Here is a 23,257-nt window from a genome sequence, read left to right on the forward strand (position 1 = left end):
TCTGCACTGAAAAACATGCAAACTCCAGTTTGAACTCTTGCTGCACAAAAAGTAGTCCTGGCAATGTTATGTATTTTATTGGGAAGTTCATTGCTGCCACATATAAGGCCCTATCGGAATATTAATCCCCTTCCCTTCAAAGCATCAATTAATGGCCAATTTCTAAGCTGCACTGAATTGTTCACTCATTCCCCAAAAGTAGTCAAATTTAATCCAACAATGCAACATGAGAGTTTACATTGCTACTATAACATTAACATTGAAGCATGCCACATCAGCTAGGCATTTGCTTGTGACCTAAGTTTTCTATTGCACTTTGGAGAACTATGATTTCACAATACAAAATGGCAGGGAAGAGCACTTTTGCTGCATTTTAAGTCTATGAATATTCATTTTAGAATGTTATTATCATATACGATTCTTCTCTCCTTGCAGGTTTTAAATCTGTTTAAATGATCCAAAATCATTTTCGAGTTAGGCTTTTAACAGAAAAATAACAGTCGAAAAAAATCCATCGTTGCAAAATGATAAATTATCAGCTCTATTTTGGACTTCCCCTCTGAAATTAGAAATGTTGCAGGTTAGAGATAGGAGGACAGCACAAAACATTTTTCTCAGGACCATTAATCACTCGTGCATGCTGTCCAAATGCTGGCTTATTTTCTGTTGTGATTAAACTAACTAAAATCAAAAAAAGAAAGCATCTTAAGATTAGATTTCATTACAGTGTGGAAACAGGCCCTTTGGCCGAACAAGTCCACACCGACACGCCACCCACCCATACCCCTTACCTAACACTACAGGCAATTTAGCATGGCCAATTCACCTGACCTGCACATCTTTGGACTGTGGGAGGAAACCCACACAGACACGGGGAGAACGTGCAAACTCCATGCAGTCAGTCACCTGAGGCGGGAATTGAACCCAGGTGCTCTGGCGCTATGAGGCAGCAGTGCTAACCACTGTGCCACCATGCCACCCAAAGGTTGCAGAGGAAATTGAGTGAAATAATGGGGCTATCAAGCTATGTTTGAAATTAGATCTGGAATGCTTAGCTGAAGTTTTTGAAGTAGATGCTAATTAATTCAGTATCACATAAAGATAGTTTCAGTTTAATAATACAAGCTCTTAATTTGAAACAGAAGTACCCTGAAAAAGTTCTTGTGTGATACTTACCTGTGGCCTTGAATTCAACACTCATGTGAAAGTCAAGATCTACTATGATCATGGACAAGAAAATAACCATAGAGAAAACGTAGATGAATTTTGTGCAAAAGACTCTGAATGTAGTGAGAAAGGCAAGGATGAGAATGCATGCATATGAGGAATGAAAGAGGTAACTGTGTAAATGTCTGCATAAAAAATGAAAATGTTCATTCATTGCAAAATTTGAGCATCTTTTTATATTATCCTCTGCTATTATCCTCTGCTCCCCTCTCATTTGGGAGGTGTTTGGAAAAATGGTTCAATAATGGCTGCTTACAGTTGTGCATGCATAATGTGATGCATTTTTATAATTCTTAAAATTGTCATAAGTTGAGCGATTTGAAGTATTGTTCCATGCATATATCATATTAAGCCATATAATGAGTTAGTGAGATACACAGTGAATAATAGGAAAAAATACCCAAGAGGCATATTTCGGCACAATGGGGTAATTCCACCCGAGCAAAAGAGATTGCTGCAATAATAAAAGAAGGTTAAACATGTGGCTGAAAGTAAATAGGAGATGAGGATAAAGTACATGCTTTCCTCATCATGACGGGTCCAGATGTTTTTGAGGTATTATCTAACAATTGTTACCCTTGAGGCCCAGGACTGTGGATTATTCTGAAATTAATTAGATTCTGGACTCATACTATGGCATGACCAAAACTGAAATTACACTGAAAGGAGCTGCCAAGTGAACCTATTGCAGGTTATGCAGTAAGGTGCAGTTTAAACTCGAGTGAGGGAACATTACCAAGCTTTATCAAATATTACTATTGAAAAGTCATGGTAAGAGGTTACATATTTCTGGAACCTTATAGGCTCCAGTCCTGTGTGAGCTGACGTCACTACAACAGAGCTTCCTCTTGCACATGCTCAGTAACTTTCCTACAGTAAGTAGCTCTTCAAATTCTTTGATGGTAGCTCTTTTAATCATTAGCATTTAACCATTAATATTCAACTTACTATTCACAGTTCACCTTCTGGCTTTCTCACAGTTTCCACAACTCCATTTGGTGTGATGTATTAATCTCCAAGGGCATTCTTAACGATCTGGGAGAACATATAGGATGCATGGGTTTATTTATCCTTGCTTGGGAGGGAGGGTGCAATTGTGGAGTGGAATGGCAGTTTCTCTGGATTGGACATCTGAAGTTTCTGCACAGCATTGTTGTTTGCAGGCTGGATGCCAATTTTGTTTACTTCTCTGCATACGTCATAGTAGATCAGTTTCATTTTGCCAATGATCTGCATCACTAATAAGGACTTGCTTCCTCAAGGTAGCATGTCTAATTGCTATGTCAATTGCCAGAGAACACTGGTCAATTCTGCCGAAGATTTTCAAAATCTGTTGTGGCCTTTTCATTTTCAATCTCCAGGGTGTGATTGCAGTGCCTGACTAAATGCACTATAACTGGGCCTTTAGGTCAATTAGATCTTTTTGAGGTAGTTAGACTGTGATAATACTTTGAACTGTTTGAGCTTCTTTTTAGACTTGACTTTAAGTTGTCATGAAGCATTCTGCTTTCTCGGTTTTGCTGAAAGAAGTCTCAGTGCTTCCATAGATTACTGATAGAGGTTCTGTTGTAGGCTTTTGTTGTTTTTTTTTAGACCAACACTTTTGAACATTGAAGATTATTGGCATCTTTCAATTTTGATGGAAAGTATCCCTTATGCTGGACATGTTTATATTAGCTACTTATTGGATAATGTATCTTGTAGTATCTTCCTCCTGGTAAGATGCAGAATAAGGTGATGTGTTTTGAAATGTTCTTGTTGTATGGAGAAGCCTCCTATGTTACTGCTTTGGCAACCTACCCAAAAATGACCTATTGAATGTATGCATAGCATTCAGCATTGAAGAGCTGAGCAGATTTGACACCAGTATGAAGCTTTGCCATTACAACTCAAGACAAAAAACAATGTAAATGTGGTGTTTGCTTCCCATTGTGCCTGTTGGCTTCCCTATGTGTAAGTAGCTCTCTGATTAACCTAGTGGATTAAGTGAGTGGGCTGACCCACAGAAAAGTATCTGAGCTTTCAGATATGGGAACTCTAGTTCTTCTCGTAGAATTGAGTTACTCTGGTGAATTGCACTGCTTACATGAGCATAAGGTCCCTTTCAGACTATAAAAAATTTGGTAACTTTTAATCCTGCACACCCTCTACAACATACTTCCATATGAGATCCTCTTCCACTTTTCAATATTGGCAATTCTCCGTGAGGGCAATATAAATTATTTCGAAGGGAATCAGTAGTTTCCCTGGATGTTGGCTGCACCGAATAAACAATTCCTAGTCAATTTGCACCTACTTTTCGAAAATGTTCTCCCTTAATATTTTTTCATTCTGTTTAATAATTGTATTTGCTGAATCTCTGAATGAGCATTGTGGGATTTGTGCTACCTTGTGACTTGCTTTCCTTCCACTCATGTTTTAATTCCAATTGCAGGGTATTTGATGTTTGTTGTTGTGATGCAATGAGATTATCACTACATCGAGATCAGGAAATTTGGATTCAAGTCCCACATGTTCCAGACGTGTATCATGATATGTCTGAACAGATTGATTAAAAATATCTATAGTGGGGTTTTGCTTTAATTTTTCCAAGGAGTCAGGATTTTAATTGCATCATTGAATGTTGGAGATTCTTCTTCTTCTGGTAAAAATAGCATCAGCAATGTTATCGATCATGTACAGCAATTCGATGATCCAGTCATCGTCTGCCTTGTATTAAGACTTGAAGCAATATGATACCGAGTAAACTGTGGATGCCATTGTGTACAAAAATGGCCAAGTCAAAGCCCTCTGCATTCTTGAGAGAGTTGGTGAAGACCAAGTGTATTTACTCTGTGGCAAAAGAGACCAAAATGCTTCGTTTCTTTCCGATGCATTTTTAGCTTTTGTGCAGCTTTCCCTCTCCAATGTCCACTTATGCATCCCTGCACTTCTGTGATTATGCCTTTCTGTATATCTCTCTGATTAGTTGGATTTTTATTATGTATTGTTGCTGATTTTTTTTCTGACTGTCCCATTTCTGCTATTTTTTTTCCCGCTTTTGCACAGGCTTACTCTGTACATGGTTTGGTGTCTAAATTGGCTTTGATGTCCATTACTTCTTGCTTCATGTTACTGCTGAACTTCTCTCAGGTTTCTCCCCACTTTTTGGATTATACTGCTGATGTGGCATTGTTTTTCTTTGTACAGTCACTGTGCTTTACTTTATGTATGCCTGACTGCTTGTCTCTTGTTCCATGGATTTGGTCAATGCTTCTATCATGCAGTGAAATGAGGTTTACACTCTTATGAGTGAACATTAATAAGTTTTATTAAATATAACTATTTACAATGTATAGTCAAAGAGAGCATCTTTTGAGAATCTTGCAGATTCAGGCTTCGGTTTGATCTGATCTGATGTCACGGTGATGTGGAAGACAAAGTTAAAAATCACACAACACTAGGTTATAGTCTACTGGGTTTATTTGGAAGCACTAGATTTTGGAGGACTGCTTCTTCATCAGGAGCAGGATCATAAGACACAGAATTTATAGCAAAAGATCACAGTGTCATGCAGCTGAAACAATATATTAAACCTAGATTACTATTAAGTCTTCCATCTTTTAGAATGGGTTGCATGTTTCAATTCATTAATATGTAAATCCCAGAACTTCTTTTAAGTCACATTCTCGAGATAACTTAAAGTTTTATCAAAAAAGGTGCTATCTCAACTCAAACAATGTATTAAAGGTGTGAGGTTAGAGTCTGTCTGTATACCAATCTTGAGTCAGACTGGTTCTATTTCCAAAGTAGGAACTTATTGACTGCCTGCAGATTGTGTGTTTTTTGGGCAAAATAGAATGTATATTTCCAAATGCAATTCTGCAAATGCAAATTCACCACATAAACTTATATGTATGTGTGCATGCATGTGAGGGAGAGAGAGTGTGTGTGTGCATGTGATTGTGTGCATTTAAGTGTTAGTGCACATGAGAGAATGTGTGTGTGTGTGTGCTTGAGTAGAGTGTATGCGTGAGTGTGACAAAGTATTAGCCTGTGAGAGGGTGTGTGCCTGGGTGTGTGTGTGGGGGGGGGGGTGTATGTGCGTGTGTTTGAGAGAGCATGTGTATGAGAAAGGGTCTGCGTGAGTGTGTGAGTATGTAACAGTGTGTGTATGTGTGTGTGTATATACTGTAGTAGGGTTACCTGTTGTGTGACATGAGCCCATGGTCCCGGTTGAGGCCGTCCCCATGGGTACTGAACCTGGCTATCAGCCTCTGCTCGGCCACTCTGTGTTGTTGCGTATCCTGAAGTCTGCCTTGGAGGATGGTCACCCAAAGATCTGAAGCCAAATGTCCCTGACCGTTGAAGTGTTCCCTGACTGGGAGGGAAGATCCCTGTCTAGCGATTGTTGTGCAGTGTCCATTCATCCAATGTCATAGCGTCCGCTTGATCTTGCCAATGTATCCTGCCTCAGATTATCTTTGCCTGCAGTGTATGAGATAGACAACATTGGCCGAGTCACATGAGTACCTGCTGTGTAAATGGACACCACCCACCATGTGCATGGCAGGTACTCATGTGACTCAGCCAATGTTGTCTATCTCAAATGCTCCAGGTAAGGATGCCCTGAGGCATGGTAATTGGCAAAACCAAGCAGAGCTATGACAACAGATGAATGGATACTGCACAACAATCACCAGACAAGGATGTTCCCTCCCAGTCAGGGAACACTTCAGTGGTCAGGGACATTCAGCTTCAGATCTTCGGCTGACCATCCTCCAAGGTAGACTTTGGGATATGCAGCAACGCTGAGTGACAGAGTAGAGACCGATAGCTAAGTTCGCTATCCATGGGGCTGGCCTCAACTGGGTCCCTGGGTTCATGTCACACTACAGATGACCACACTACACTATACACTCTCACGCACACACATACAATCACACATACATACATACACATTCTTACATACTTACACAGACTCTCTCTCATACACATGCTCTCTTAGACTCATGCACATACACTCCCCACACTCACACCGTGCACACACCCTCTCACAGGCTTATACTCAGTGACGCTCATGCACACATTCTTTCCAAGTACATACACAAGCACACACTCTCTCACTTGCACTAACACTCACACACATACACTCACATTCACACTTTCTCTCTCTCTCTCTCTCTCTCTCTCCCTCACTTGCACACATAGAAATCATATAAGTCTGTGGGGTGAATTTGCATTTTCAGAATTGTATTTGCAGAAACATTCTACCTTGCATAAAAAGCACACAAGATGCAGGTAGTCTATGCTGGCAGTTAGTCCATGGAACATTTTATAAATTCCTACTTTGGAAATAGAACCAGTCTGACTCAAGATTGGGATACAGCCAGAGTCTAACCTCACACCTTTAATGCATTGTCTGAGCTGAGGAGGCACCTTTGTTTGATAAAACCTTGTTATCTTGAGAATGTGACTTAAAAGAATTTCTGGGATTTCCACATTAATGAACTGAAACTGAATATATCATTTCAGTTGCATGACACTGTGATCTCTTGCTATAAATTCTGTGTCTTATGATCCTACTCCACAGCTTCCTGATGAAGGAGCAGCGCTCCAAAAGCTAGTGCTTCCAAATAAACCTGTTGCACTATATCCTGGTGTTGTGTGGTTTTTAACTGATGTCACTGTGACATAGCTCCTTTCACCCATGAAAACTGGTAATCTTCGAACAATTAACCCTTTACAGATTATATTCCGAAAGTAAAGACATTCTCTCATCACTGAGTGATGTAAGCTTAGAAATTGATCTTAGACACAAGTTCAGAGGTGGCCTAAACAAAAATAAAATTTAAGGAATGACAATGAACTAATATATGAGGAATGCCTGTAATATAGTCACAACCATGGAAATAGTAGAAAACGATAATAGTAAATTGTGAAGGAGTTCTTTCCTAAATGAGCAGGGGAAGTACACTCAATATCAATGACGCCTCCTAGCAGAGCGCTTTAGGGAACATCTCCGGGACACCCGCACCAATCAACCACACTGCCCTGTGGCCCAACATTTCAACTCCCCTTCTCACTCTGCCCAGGACATGGAGGTCCTGGGCCTCCTTCACCGCCGCTCCCTCACCACCAGACGCCTGGAGGAAGAACGCCTCATCTTTCGCCTCGGAACACTTCAACCCCCGGGCATCAATGTGGACTTCAACAGTTTCCTCATTTCCCCTCCCCCCCACCTCACCGCAGGTCCAACCTTCCAGCTCAGCACTGTCCCCATGACTTGTCCTACCTGCCTATCTTCTTTTCCACCTATCCACTCCACCCTCCCCCTGCCCCCGACCTATCACCTTCATCCCCTCCCCCACTCACCTATTGTACTCTATGCTACTTTCTCCCCACCTCCACCCTCCTCCATCTTATCTCTCCATCCTTCAGGCTCTCTGCCTGTATTCCTGATGAAGGGCTTTTGCCCGAAACGTCAATTTTACTGCTCCTCGGATGCTGCCTGAACTGCTGTGCTCTTCAGCACCACTAATCCAAAATCAATGAAATCCAGACGGCAATCGCCAAATTCACAGTCTTAGAGTCAGAAATTTAGATTCTACCATTGCTTCCGTCACCACCAACCATTTAAATGCCTTTAATTCCAGTGGAGAAGCTATGCCTATGGGAAGGTCGATTATAGACAAACAGTATGCAGCAGTAGAGGAAACAGTAAAGCTCCAGATCACAGCCATGCATCAGTCAATGTCATGGTAGTTGTAAATCTAGTTCAGCAGCTTGGAAATCTTCCAGTAAACAACTGATAAATTTAGATGGTATCAAGCAGGAAGATCAAGAGCTACACTCAGTCAAAAGGGAGAAAGGCAGCATATGGAGGTTGGGAGTAATAGGACTGAAAATATTTTTCAGGGCATCCACAATAAAGAAGAAAATTGGAGATTCACAACTTACTTTTAACCTTGTTACAACTGCATCAGTGTCTGCTAGAAATAATTGCTTGGCAGTACAAAACTTAAACATAACTAAAAAAGAGACAGGATGTCAAAACTTTTAAATTTGCAATCATCAGGACCCAAGTTTATATGGCATGAGATGAGGCTGCTGATTGGCGATGCAACAAGAACAGTTAACTGACAACCTTAGTTCTCAATGCAGGCAGCTAGATTCTGATTGGTCAGTGTGTCACCATGGGAATGGAGCACACATTGGCAGTCTTCATCATCCTTTTCCCAAAGATAAAGTTGCAAGGCATATTTGATTTCCTTTTGCCTACATAAACCAAGGTCTTGAGTATGCATGTATTTAGCTTCTATCAAGCAACAAATGTATTAAATTCCCAAAGTCCATCTGATAATCTTAAACAATGTAAGATGTAAGACAGTCTGGATTGTTTTATAAATGTTGTTCAACTACAGAGTCACAGTTTATGTTGGGCATGGTGTTTTGAAGTGTCTCGCATGGGCTGGTTGGGTATGATTGGTATGCTACCTACTATAAAATATATGATGGCTAATATTGTTTGATATAGTCCACCAGTCATTGGGATATAGAGCCTGTATGCCCGGCACTGCAATCGAACTGAAGCTCACTAACCATCCTATTTGCTTCTGTGATCTGCAAAATGTTTTTCTTTCTGGCTTGACAGCAATATCCTGTTAGTTGGGAAAAACACTTATGTACTGAAAAGGAGCAACATGAGACAGCTAGCTTTACCTATTATTCAACCTTTGAGACATCCTCCCTTTGCAGGCTAATCAGAAGCAGACTGGGATTAAATCAGGCCCAAACATGATTGAAAATGGTCCTTTCATAAATTTAATCCAGGTAGCCATTATCATGCAGAAATAGCTTTGATGTTCCCTATCTCAAGTTTACAAGGTGAGCAGATGTTTTGGGCCCAGTTTAGAAGAACAGGGACAACTGGGAATGTGAACAGTTGAGAATCCATGCATTGTGCTATTCAAAAAGCAGATGGATCCGTTCAGCCTTGCATGTAAAGGGTAAATAAAATGATTGAGTATTATACTATCCTCACTGCCTACCAGTGAAGACTTATTGTCTAATTTAGCCAATGGAAATGAAGTCAGTAAGAAACATATGTCGAATGTATATTTATAATTAGAATTAACTAACACAAGCAAATAACTTCTTACTTTTCATACACAGAAAGGGTGATCTAAAATGTTGCTATTTGGGGTGTTTACTGCATCCACCAGTGTTCCAGAGCATCACAGGTCAGGTAGTAAGTAGGATAGAGGAGTTTTGCTGCTTCTGAGGTGATTCTACTTTACAATAAAACAGAGCACAAGCATGTAGTAAGGTTGGAAAATTCAGATATCAACTTCAACTGTAAGGAGTCAAAGCTAAAAAAGGTGTTGCTTCATGGTGCTGACTTTAACATACAGAATTCACCAAATAGACAATGGAAGTATCCACCTAATTTAGGAGAAGATTGAGGGGATTTTGAAAGTGAAGAGATCAGAGAACAAAGGAGATCTTCGAACATTCATTTGGATTGTTATGTATTATTCTAAGTTCATCCCCAACTTGGTAATATATTTGTTCCACTGGATCAATGAAATAGAATGGAGTTATAGAGTCATAGCGATGTACAGCACGGAAACAGACCCTTCGGTTCAACTTGTCCATGCTGACCAGATATTCCAACCTAATCTTGTCCCACCTGCCAGTACCTGGTCCATATCTTTCCAAACCCTTCCTATTCATATACCCATCCAAATACCTTTTAAATGTTGCAATTGTACCAGCCTCCACCACTTCCTCTGGCAGCTCATTCCATACACGTACCACCCTCTGTGTGAAAAAGTTGTCCCATAGGCCTCTTTTATATCTTTCCCCTCTCACCCTAAACCTATGCCCTCTAGTTCTGGACTCCCCCACCCCAGGGAAAATGCCTTGTCTACTTATCCTATCTATGTCCCTCATGATTTTATAAAGCTCGACAAGGTCACTCCTCAGCCTCCGATGCTCCAGGGAAGACAGCGCTAGCCTATTCACCCTCTCCCTACAGCTCAAATCCTCCAACCCTGGAAACATCCTTGTAAATCTTTTCCGGAACCTTTCAAGTTTCACAACATCTTTCCGATAGGAAGGAGACCAGAATTGCAAGCAATATTCCAAAAGTGGCCTAACCAATGTCCTGTACAGTCACAACATGACCTCCGGACTCGTGTACTCAATACTCTGACCAATAAAGGAAAGCATACCAAACACCTTCTTCACTATCCTATCTGCCTGCGATTCCACTTTTAAAGAGCTATGAACCTACACTCCAAGGTCTCTTTGTTCAGCAACACTTCCTAGGACCTTACCATTAAGTGTATAAGTCCTGCTAAGATTTACTTTCCCAAAATGCAGCACCTTGTATTTATCAGAATTAAACTCCATCTGCCACTTCTCAGACCATTGGCCCATCTGGTCAAGGTCCCGTTGTAATCCGAGGTAACATTCTTCATTGTCCACTACACCTCCAATTTTGGTGTCATCTGCAAACTTACTAACCAGGGACTCCAAGCCCTCCGTTTTTTCCTCTCCAGACGTCCCCAACAGTACCCTTCCACCGACACTCTCATTCGTTTGGCCGAACTGGTCCTCACCCTTAACAATTTCTCCTTTGAATCCTCCCACTTCCTCCAGACCAAAAGGGGAGCCATGGGCACACGTATGGGCCCCAGCTATGCCTGTCTCTTTGTTGGCTATGTAGAACAGTTGATATTCCGTAATTACACCGGCACCACTCCCCACATTTCCTCTGCTACATTGATGACTGCATTGGCGCCACCTCGTGCTCCCGCGAGGAGGTTGAGCAATTCATCAACTTCACTAACACATTCCACCCTGACCTTAAATTTACCTGGACCATCTCTGATACCTCCCTCCCCTTCCTGGACCTCTCCATTAATGACCCCACCGACTCCCACAGCTACCTGGATTACACCTCTTCCCACCCTACCTCTTGCAAAAATGCCATCCCGTATTCCCAATTCCTCCGCCTCCGCCGTATCTGCTCCCAGGAGGACCAGTTCCACCACAGAACACAGCAGATGGTCTCCTTCTTTAGAGACCACAATTTCCCTTCCCACGTGGTTAAAGATGCTCTCCAACACATCTCGTCCATATCCCGCACCTCCGCCCTCAGACCCCACCCTCCAACCGTAACAAGGACAGAACGCCCCTGGTGCTCACCTTCCACCCTACAAACCTCTGCATAAACCAAATCATCCGCCAACATTTCCGCCACTTCCAAACAGACCCCACAACCAGGAATATATTTCCCTCCCCACCCCTTTCCGCCTTCCACAAAGACCGTTCCCTCCGTGACTACCTGGTCAGGTCCACGCCCCCCTACAACCCACCCTCCCACCCTGGCACTTTCCCCTGCCACCGCAGGAACTGTAAAACCTGTGCCCACATCTCCTCCCTCACCTCTATCCAAGGCCCTAAAGGAGCCATCCACATCCATCAAAGTTTTACTTGCACATCCACTAATATCATTTATTGTATCCGTTGCTCCCGATGCGGTCTCCTGTACATTGAGGAGACTGGGCGCCTCTTATCAGAGCGCTTTAGGGAACATCTCCGGGACACCTGCACCAATTAACCACACTGCCCCGTGGCCCAACATTTCAACTCCCCCTCCCACTCTGCCGAGGACATGGAGGTCCTGGGTCTCCTTCACCGCCGCTCCCTCACCACCAGACGCCTGGAGGAAGAACGCCTCATCTTCCACCTTGGAACACTTCAACCCCAGGGCATTAATGTGGATTTCAACAGTTTCCTCATTTCCCCTTCCCCACATCACCCTAGTTCCAAACTTCCAGCTCAGCACTGTCTCCTTGACTTGTCTGGACTTGTCCTACCTGCCTATCTCCTTTTCTACCTATCCACTCCACCCTCTCCTCCCTGACCTATCACCTTTATACTGTCCCCCACTCACCCATTGTACTCTATGCTACTTTCTCCCCATCCCCACCCTCCTCTAGCTTATCTCTCCACGCTTCAGGCTCACTGCCTTTATTCCTGATGAAAGGCTCTTGCCTGAAACGTCAATTTCGAAGCTCCTTAGATGCTGCCCGAACTGATGTGCTCTTCCAGCACCACTAATCCAGAATCTGGTTTCCAGCATCTGCAGTCATTGTTTTTACCTTGCAAACTTACTAACTATACTTCTTATGCTCGCATCCAAATCATTTATATAAATGATGAAAAGTAGTGGAACCAGCACCGATCCTTATGGCACTCCATTGGTCACAGGCCTCCAGTCTGAAAAACAACCCTCCACCACCACTCTCTGTCTTCTACCTTTGAGCTGTCTTGTGGACTGTCAGTAAACAGTTGAAGAAGGAAAAAAGTAATGGACAATGATGGTTTTGACCCAAATAAATTTGTGAAGAAACTCACCAGGAAAGTGATCATTCTGTCATGAATGGCTGGCCAGAAGAATATGATTATGAAAAATTGCAGACATATTTCACATGTAGAAACGAGTTGAGGATAGGTCAAGGCTGTCTCCAAAGTGGTTTAGAAGCCAGTTTTTCACTGAGTTTTAAAGAAAAAAAACTATTCAAGGAGCATAATGAGTTGAGGGTAGTCTGAATAAAAGCAGTAACAAGAAGGTACTACTAACATCCAAATGTAAATAGAAATATCAAAGAATTTGTGAAAGTTTGTGAAGTCTGTGAAAAATTATCAAACTAATATTCTTCTCACACCATTGTCAAATATAAGAAAACTATGGAAGTGGGTAAATGTTCAAAGTGGAAGGGAAAGAGCACTTTGTTTTAGTTGATAACTATAGCCTTGTAAATATTGAGTCTGTGTCCAATACCACAAGTGCCAAATCCATCGAGGCTTTGAGAGGTTGGTTTGCAATTCATGGAATAGGAGAGAGGCTTTGGTGTCTGATAATAGTCCACAATTTTATTTTGTTATTCATTCGTGATGTAGACATTGCAGGCTAAACCAGCATATGTTCTGTAAATGTATAGAAGATTAGACATCTGAAGAGTTTAAAGTATTTCTCAATAAGAATGTAATCAGGTGTACTCTAATATCAGCATACAATGCAGCATTAAACAATGCTCCTGAAAGAAGCATATGGATTACAACAAGGCCTTTAAAAAGTAATTCCTAGGTAACAAATCATGTTTCTTTTTTTCATCTACATAGGTTAGTTAATGTTTAGCTTTCTTACAGAATGATCCCACAGTCTACAATAATTTGTTCATCTTATTGGTGTTTAATAAACACACTGCTAGGACAAGGTTTAGTTTGGCTCAGCCTGGTGTTAATAGCGAAATGAGAGAAAAGCAAGACATGATACACATGGCATGAAACTCAGAGACTCCAGAGTAAGTCAAAAGATGATTGTGAAAAGCTCTGAGATGATAAGGAAAAGTATATGATTGGAGCTGTTGTAAAGATGAAAGATGCATTCACATCACTTTAAGATTGGAGAGAGGTGCCATTAGTGTCACATAGATTACATATTTGAGAGAGAAAATCTGACACAGGTAGACCATGAGAAATCTCCTACAGTCTTAAGTGGAAGTAAAAAAGTAAAGTCTTGAACAAGCTGAAGATTTGATGCATCACAAAATCATTTTGTTCAGCAAAGTGGATTGGGGTATTAAATTGAATCAATGAATGTGTCAAATCCAACCATTAAGTCGAGTTAGCAGTCGGTGACAAAGTTCAGAGGTGACACAGTCACAGAACACAGTCAAGTTAATGAAAATGTAAGGAGACAACTAAAAGAAAAATGAAAAAAAGCCACAGGGGCTGATTAAAGTGTAGAAGGGAATTAAAAAAAATGTTCTTTTTATTGTTTCTTGTCAAATGATGATATTTTTGATAAATATATGCTGGAGAAAGAGAAAAAACTTTACATGTAAATTACTCTGGTAAAATGGATCATTTCTGTTTTGGTTGTGATAAAAACAAGTATGTGCCCCAAATTATTATGCTTCCAGGGAATGCTGCTGTTGGTTTACTCATATTGTGTGAACTTATGTGCGTCTAAAATTTTATAATTTAACATGTATATTGTTCCTTTAAATAGGGATGGATTGTCATGTTAGTTGAGGGGACTGCAGTGGTACAGTGGAATTAAAACTGAACAAGCAATCCAGCGTCTTAGGCTGATGCTACGGGATGTGGGTGCAACTCCATCATGGTGAAATTTAAATTCATGAAGGAAAACTAGTACAGTGAATTGACCCAGTGGTGACAGTGTTGACTGTGGTAAAGACCATCTTGTTGACTAATTTCTTTTGGGAAGGCAATGTGCTGTCCTTACCCTGGTCCAATCTAAACATGACTTCAGACTTCCAGCAGTTTGGTTGACTCTTAACTGCCTCCGGGCAATATAAATGCGAGCTTAGCCAATGACACCCATATCACATGAATGCATTTTGCAAGATTCTGTTTTAGTGCTGTCCTGTGAAATGACATGCTTCCCTGCTGTCTCCTTGCCCCCTGTCCTGGCATGCTTCAAAATTACTAAGATGTCTGGGGTGTCAGTGGCCTTTGGGACAATTGGTACCTTAAAGTGGTGAATGTTGCCTCATTAAAGGCTTTGCTGTGGAGCTATTGGAGTGAACCAATGGTGGGAGATGCCTACACCTTGATATCTCCTTAACAGGCCACAGCTATTTTCCCCATCCCTGGTTACCACCTGCTTCAGATCCTTTCTTTGCAGTAGGGTCTAGTTTGCCTCTGGCATTTATATTGGGCCGTTAGAGTGGTGGGGACTGCCCGCATCCTGTAACATCCACCACATTGTTTCACCTCATTGGGCTTATCTGAAGGTTGTTGACTTGAAACGTTTGGGCTGAATGTTACTTTGGCAACAGGTGGGGAAAAGTGGCACTAGGGTGGTGTGAGTGGCATGCCTCTCTTCTCCCTGCCACAGTCCAACTGGCAGGAGAGGTGGCAGATGACCCATCTGCCTGCAGCCAAATTGAGCCTCTCATGTTGCCAAATAAAGGCTTTTCTCCACTCCAGCCAATGCTTTGCCAGCTACTGGGGCTTGATATCATTTGGGAAATCAGATAAGCAAGCCCTCACACCCCCATCCTAGTGGGCAAGTGAGGCAGGAGTCGTTTTCCTTTAGCACTCTTTGGCTGACAGTGGAGCCCCAACAACAGCTACAGCCACCGCTGATGCATTGGCACCATGTTAGCCCTAGCTGTGTCCCACCTGACTGAACCTGGCACTTCGAGTCCCCACATAGTAACCTCTCAGTGCTTGCAGCTGCCAGTGCGCTCCTATCCTCCAGGTACAGCCAGCCCCAGCAACGGTCGGTCAGTGCTAACCATGGCACAGCTGGAACTGATGGGCAACTATTTTTTTCAGTCGGGCCAGTGGGTTTTAGGGGTTGGGCCAATAGCTCGCAGTGACACTAAATATGTCAGCAAAGTGCTGCCCTGGATTGTGTCAGGTGACAGTGCAAATTCTGCTGCTGTGTAAGTTTCAGCCTGTTCATTCAGTTTCTCTCCTTACATTATAATGTTGGACCCAATGGAGTACTTTTAAATTTGCTGTTCAAACTAGGGTTTCCAGTGTCTGCAGTATTTTTGCATATTTGTTTTTGCTGTTTCTTTTTGGGTTTTTTTGCATGTAACATTTGATTCCCAAAAAAGAAGAAAGAAAAAAGAAAAAAGACTTTTGTCTAAAATTTAACTACAACCTCAAGGAAGATGCAAACAAGTGATTTCCAAAAAGTAAAGAAAATAGTGTCGTGCAGGTAGCAGAAACACTCTTAAACAATCCGTGTGAACCACAGTCTGTTTGACATTTGGTGGATTTAACAGCTGTGGAACTGATGTGTTCTGAATGCATCATTTGAGTTAAGATAAGCAAGTTCTGAATGGGACATGGAGCAGGTAAAAGCAGCACATCTGTCAAACATGTTGTGTTTGCACTATTTAATCATTGTGTTCAGTTGACCTATGAGGTGATGTATGCTAGCTAGACATCCTGGCAAATACAAAAAATCATGTGACCTCTGTGTAAAGCAAGACTTACCTTCAATGTCTTCCATGTTAAAAAAAAGCCCTCAGTGCTTCACAAGTAGACACAGGGGAGTAAATGTGAAAACAGGGAAAAGAAGAGGCAGAAAGCATCAGTGAAAGCTAATTTTTGAGCACGTTTTTAAAAGTAGAAGATGGAGATGTTTTAGAATGACACTTTAGAGAGTAGGAGCAAATACAGGCAACTGGATAAGGTAAGAGAGATAAGGTGTGGGGGGTAGTCTGAGGGTATTCTTGTTATAGGAGCAGACTCTGTTTTAGCATATATAATTTGAGGGTGAATGCTGTCAATGCCAAGAGAAACATTTTTAATGGTACTTTTATACTTCTGTCATGCAAGGATTCCATGTAGACCAAGACAAAATGTATTTTAAATTGTTACGAAGACCAGAGTGGGTGGATGATATTATCATGGATATTTCTTTGAAACGGCTTATTTTAAATAATGTAGGAGAAAGTGAGGACTGCAGATGCTGGAGATCAAAGCTGAAAATGAGTTGCTGGAAAAGCACAGCAGGTCAGGCAGCATCCAAGGAGCAGGAGAATCGATGTTTCGGGCATGAGCCCGAAGAAGCTCCTGCTTCCTGAAGAAGGGCTCATGCCCGAAGCGTCGATTCTCCTGCCCCTTGGATGCTGCCTGACCTTCTGCGCTTTTCCAGCAACAGATTTTCAGCTGTTTTAAATAATGATTTTTCACTCAGGTTGTCGCCTGAGAGATAGGCCACAGGAAACTCATGACTTTCCTACAAAATAATACAGGATAACTTTTCCAAAGTCCTTTTTATACTTGCATCAATCCTCTGGATCTAATTCACAAGCCGTTAGACCTCAAATGTGTAGATTGACCAAGCCAAATGTTTACGTGAATGTGTGTGGCTGACATTCGCCAAAGAAAATTTTGTGAAAATCTGTCACAAAGTAACTTTACCAGTGTCTAAAACAAATAATTAGGAAAATATTTATATAAAGGTAAGTTGGAACAATTCGTTTTTCTCGCGAGCTGAATTTAACCTTGCAATTTGTGCTGAATGGAGCAGATTTTACATGTGTACTACAACCCCCTGCTCAATGATTGGCCAGTCTTAAGCATTTAATTCACACCCATTACTTTTAACACAGAGAAAAGCTAGAGCTATTGGAACGAGGAAAAGATATGTACTGGAATGAGGAGTACGGCATGTTAATAGGCAGCTTTTAAATCTGTTATCCAGTACAGTGAGATAGCTGAGATTAAAGGAGATACAAGGAGGGATAAGTCATTACACTCCTCCTGTCATTAAAGATCCTTGTATTGGGATAGTACTGTTCACTGTGAAAGCAGGAGTTAGTTTGTAAAGGCCATATATCGGCAAAGGAGGTTGTAATTTACTGGCAGCTGTACTCCTGGATAGCGGAAGAGTTGGACGTTGAGATTTTCAACATTTCCTGCGGATGTCAGAAACAAAAGAGAGGATAAACACTCGTTTAAGGTCAGTTTCAACGGTGGCTGCTGAGTGTGGCAAGGAGGAAGCAGGTCTCTTTTAAGAGGAAAACAAGCTCAGGCTGAAATAGGTAATCAGATTTAAGAAACAAAGATTATCCAAGGAAAGTTAACACTTTATTTTCCAATTAGTTTGTTACTTTCAATTGTTACCTAGATGATTCACTTGGATTTCTGGCTTTGTGCTTGGGCCTTCAGGACCTCCATGGCTGTCTTCTGTTCCTCAATAAGGAACATATGATCATTTCTGTCACTTTTGGTGCTCATGGAACTCAACATAAGCTCAACTGACATGCACCTTGGTCTTTGACAATACCATTAGGACTTTGGGTCAAACAGCCCAAATATCATGGAGTTGTCCAGGACAGATGCCACATGCAGACTTTGGTGCTTTGGTACAGGAACACAATGTGGTTCCCAGGAGCACGAGACAATCTTTTCTTGTTGTGGGCAGCATTGTAGGACAACCTCTGGCAGAGTCTCAGACATTGAACCATCACTGTTTCTTCGTGCACTGAAGGCATTGGTGTCCATCACCAGGTCTGGCTGGATCCCATTAGAACCACTGGGTCATGCTCTTATTTGCTAAAACTGCTCATCATTACAGGATTACCCTGGAATGCAAAACAGATGGAGTTTAATTTAGATGTTGCATTTTGGAAAGGCAAACCAGGGCAGGAATATACAGTTGATGGTGAGGACCTGGGGACTGTTTTTGAACAAGGATGTTGCTGGGACTGGAGGGTGTGAGCTATAGGAAGAAATTTAATAGGCTGGGGCTATTTTCCCTGGAGCATTGGAGGTTGGGGTGACCATGTAGAGGTTTATAAAATCATGAAGAGCAAGGATACGGTGTATAGTCTAGGTCTTTTTCACTAGGAAAGGGGAGTCCAAAGCTAAGGTGAATAGTCTAGGTCTTTTTCGCTAGAAAAGGGGAGTCCAAAAAGATTTACAAAGGATCTAAGGGGCAACATGTTCATGCAAAGGATTGTGAGTGTATGGAATGAACTGCCAGAGGAAGTGGTGAAGGCTGGTAGAATTGCAACATTTAAAAGGCATCTGGATGGGTATATGAATAAGAATGGTTTAGAGGGATATGGGCCAAATGCTGGCAAATGGAACTACATCAGTTTAGGCGATCTGGTCGGCGTGGATAAATTGGACTGAAGGGTCTGTTTCCCTGCTGTATGATTCTCTGACTTTATAATTCCCCAGTTCCTTCTTACACCTCTCTCTCCAGCTCTCCTGCTTCCTTTGTCTTCACCTTGAATAGCAAGTTTAAGGAGCTCATGAATTTCTTTGCCACTAAGATTGACAAATACCAAACAGCTGACCTTGCAAGTATATAAAAAAGGAATAAAGTACTGAAAGTAAGCATCCATTCCTTAGAAGATGAGACTGAGGAATTAAAAATGGGGAACAAGGGGAGAGACAGAACTTGAACTAATACTTTATGTCCAATTGCACAGTAGAAATCACAAAAATATTTGAAGAATGGTGGAACATCAAACAGCAAAAGGGAAGGGAGGAAATTAAAATAATCTTGATAACTAAAAGGAAGGTATAAGGAAGATTATTGGGATTAAACACTGATAAGTCCAATGAATCAAATAACGTTATCATAAGTACTTTAAAAAAATTGGGTGTCCAGGTTTTGGATATATTCGTGGTAACCTTTTAAAGCATTCTAGATTCTGGAGAAAGGTTCCAGTGGATTGGAAAACCCCAAATGTAACAGCTCTATTCAAGAATGAAGGAAGATAGGAAGCAAGCAGCTCGGCCTAACATCTATCATTGGGATAATATTAGAAACCATCATTAAGGAAATAATAGCAGAACATTTCAAAAATCATAATACAATCAGGCAGAGTCAACATGGCCTGGTGAAAGTAAAGTCGTATTTGACAAATATATTAGAGCCGTTTGAGAATGGAACAAGCAAGGTGGATAAAGGAGAGTGAGTAATGATGATTTGTTTGGATTTCAAAATGGAATTCCAATGCCACTTTAAAACTTGCTGCAGAAGATAAGAGCCCATGGTGTTGAGGGTGGTATGATAGTGTGGACAGAGCGTTGGCTAACCAATAGGAAACAGAGTCAGGATAAATGAATCATTTTCACTTTAACAAAATATAACTAGTTAGTGGAATGCACACAGGGATCAGTGTGGTTCTTCAATTATTAATGATCAATATTAATAACTTGGTGGAAGGAAATTGTGGCTAAATTTGCTGATGTTGCAAAATGCGTATTAAAGCAAATTATGGGGAGTTTGAAAAAATATGCTAAATGATATAGATATATGAAGAGAGCAGTATTACTTTTCATGTATACACTGATGACATTCAACTCTGTCTCACCATCACCTCTCTTGACTCATCCACTGTTACTAAATGATCAAATTGTTTATTCAAGGAGTAGTACTGAATGAGCCGAAATTTCTCCAATTAAATATTTGGAAAAATGATACTTTTACATTAAGCCTGGACTCCAAACTCTGTTTTGTAGTTACCGACTTCATCCCTCACTGTAGCGCCAGTCTGAGAGTAAGACAGTTTGATTGCATTCTTGTTGATACATTCGATTCAAACACATATTCATGTCATCACAAAATTTTCCTATCTCCCCCTCCATAACAATGTCTGACTTTACCCTGTCTCAGATCATCTGCTGCTGAATACCCCACTCATGTCTCTCAGCTCAGTTATTCAACGCATTAGTGACTGATTTCCCGTATTCTACAGTCCATAGACTTGGGGGCATCCAAAACTCTGCTGCCCTGAAAGAAATTGAACAGGGTTAAACAAGCATTTTCACAGTGTTTCCATGCACTAGTTGTTTAAGTGGTATTTTCCATTAGCAGGATGGTGCCATCTGTCTAAAATGATCTTCTGCCAACATATGTTTGAGCAAAATCATGAATCAATATCATTGCCGATGTGAAGCCAGGAACATTGACCTTATTTTCCAACAACTGGCTGATTGAACCAAATAAAAGTTCCTTGGCTGTTTCTTATACACAGAGCATAGACAATAATCAGCCAGCTTGCAAAACCCAATAATTACAGTAACAAGTAATTGAAGATAATCAGTTGAGTTCATAAAGTGGCGTATTTACATTTGCCAGAAGCAAAATACATTCATATGGAGGGATCTGTTCTTTACAAATGAAAGCAATCTGGTCAAATCTTGCACCTTTTTTTAATTTTCCAGAAGCTTTGGGAGCCTGTGATTCTTAGTTACTGTCTCAGTGGCAACTTCTCAGCCAATCAGAGTTGATTTGCAGATCAATTTTCACTCTTTTCTCCTGCAGTATGAACTGTAATTGTTTTAACTTTGGCATTCATGGGTTTGTCCTGATGAGTGAAAGATGAAACACTTTGGAACATATCTCTTTTTCAGCAATGTCCTTAGGGGAGTAATCATATTGAGGGAGGAGATGGCCTGGTGATTTTATTGCTTGACTATTAATCCAGAAACTCAGCTAATGTTCTGAGGACCTGGATTTGAATCCCACCAAGACGAATAGTGGAATTTGAATTCAATAAAAATCCAAAGGGTTTTTACAAATACATTAAGGACAAATGGGTAAATAGGGAGAGAATGGGACTCCTCAAGGATCAGCAAGGTGGCCTTTGTGTGGAGCTGCAGAAATTGGGGGAGATACTAAACGAGTATTTTGCATCAGTATTTACTGTGGAAAAGGACATGGAAAATATAGACTGTAGGGAAATAGATGGTGACATCTTGAAAAATGTCCATATTACAAAGGTGGAAGTGCTGGATGTCTTGAAATGAATAAAGGTGGATAAATCCCCAGGACTTAATCAGGTGTATCCTAGAACACTGTGGGAAGCTAGAGAAGTGATTGCTGGGCCTCTTGCCAAGATATTTGAATCATCGATCATCACAGGTGGGGTGCTTGAAGATTGGAGGTTGGCTAATGTGGTGCAATTGTTTCAGAAAGATGGTAAGGAGAAGCCAGGGAACAATAGATCAGTGAGCCTGACGTCGGTGGTGCGCAAGTTGTTGGAGGGAATCCTGAGGGACAGGATGTACATGTATCTGGAAAAGCAAGGACTGATTAAGGATAGTCAATATGGCTTTGTGTGTGGGAAATCATGTCTCACAAACTTGATTGAGTTTTTTGAAGAAGCAACAAAGAGGATAGATGAGGGCAGAGTGGTAGATGTGATCTATATGGACTTCAGTAAGGCGTTTGACAAGGTTGCCCAAGGGAGACTGGTTAGCAAGGTTAGATCTCATGGAATACAGGGAGAATGAGCCATTTAGATACAGAACTGGCTCAAAGGTAGAAGGCAGAGCGTGGTAGTGGAGGGTGGTTTTTCAGACTGAAGCCTGTGACCAGTGGAGTGCCATAAGGATCGGTGCTGAGTACTCTACGTTTCATCATTTAAATAAATGATTTGGATGCGAGCATAAGAGGTATAGTTTGCAGATGACACCAAAATTGGAGATGTCACAGACAGCGAAGCAGATTACCTCGGATTACAACAGGATCTTGACCAGATGGGCCACTGGGCTGAGCAGTGGCAGATGGCGTTTAATTCAGATAAATGCGAGGTGTTGCATTTTGGGAAAGCAAATCTTAACAGGACTTATACATTTAATGGTAAGGTCCTAGGGAGCGTTGCTGAACAAAGAGACCTTGGAGTGCAGGTTCATAGCTCCTTGAAAGTGGAGTCACAGGTAGTTAGGTTAGTGAAGAAGGCATTTGGTATGCTTTCCTTTATCAGTCAGAGTATTCATTACAGGAGTTGGGAGGTCATGTCGTGGCTGTACAGGACATTGGTTTGGCCACTGTTGGAATATTGCATGCAATTCTGTTCTCCTTCCTATTGGAAAGATGTTGTGAAATTTGAAAGGGTTCAGAAAATATTTACAAGGATGTCGCCAGGGTTGGAGGATTTGAGCTAAAGGGAGAGGCTGAACAGGCTGGGGCTGTTTTCCCTGGAGGGTCAGAGGCTGAGGGGTGACCTTATAAAGTATGAGGGGCATGGATAGGATAAATAAACAAAGTATTTTCCCTGGGGTTGCGGAGTCCAGAACTAGAGGGCATAGGTTTAGGGTGAGAGGGGAAAGATATAAAAGAGACCTAAGGGGCAACATTTTCACGCAGAGCGTGGTACATGTATGGAATGAGCTGCCAGAGGATGTGGTGGAGGCTGGTACAATTGCAACATTTAAAAGGCATTTGGATGGGTATATGAATAGGAAGGGTTTGGAGGGATATGGGCTGGGTGCTGGCATGTGGGACTAGATTGATTTGGGATATCTGGTCAGCATGGATAAGTTGGACCGAAGGGTCTGTTTCTGTGCTGTATATCTCTATGACTCTATGACTCTATGACTCTATATTGGGAATTAAGAATCCACTGATGACCATGAATCAGTTGAATGGCTCACTAATGTCCTCCGTGAAGGAAATCTCACATTGACACCTGTTCTGGCCTACCTGTGATTCCATAACCACAATAAATTGGTTGAC

The 23,257-nt window shown here is 41.5% G+C and overlaps 1 protein-coding gene and 1 pseudogene across 1 annotated transcript in view; one reads left to right on the plus strand and one right to left on the minus strand.

The window, feature by feature from the left end:
• calcrlb (calcitonin receptor-like b) overlaps positions 1-23,257 on the plus strand; it is a 79,619-nt gene that overhangs the window by 16,374 nt on the left and 39,988 nt on the right. The window lies entirely within an intron of this gene.
• Positions 17,911-18,245, minus strand: LOC140481791 (large ribosomal subunit protein eL34-like; annotated as a pseudogene).

Source organism: Chiloscyllium punctatum, chromosome 10 (genome assembly GCF_047496795.1).
Source record: "Chiloscyllium punctatum isolate Juve2018m chromosome 10, sChiPun1.3, whole genome shotgun sequence".
Taxonomy (NCBI): Eukaryota; Metazoa; Chordata; class Chondrichthyes; order Orectolobiformes; family Hemiscylliidae; genus Chiloscyllium; species Chiloscyllium punctatum.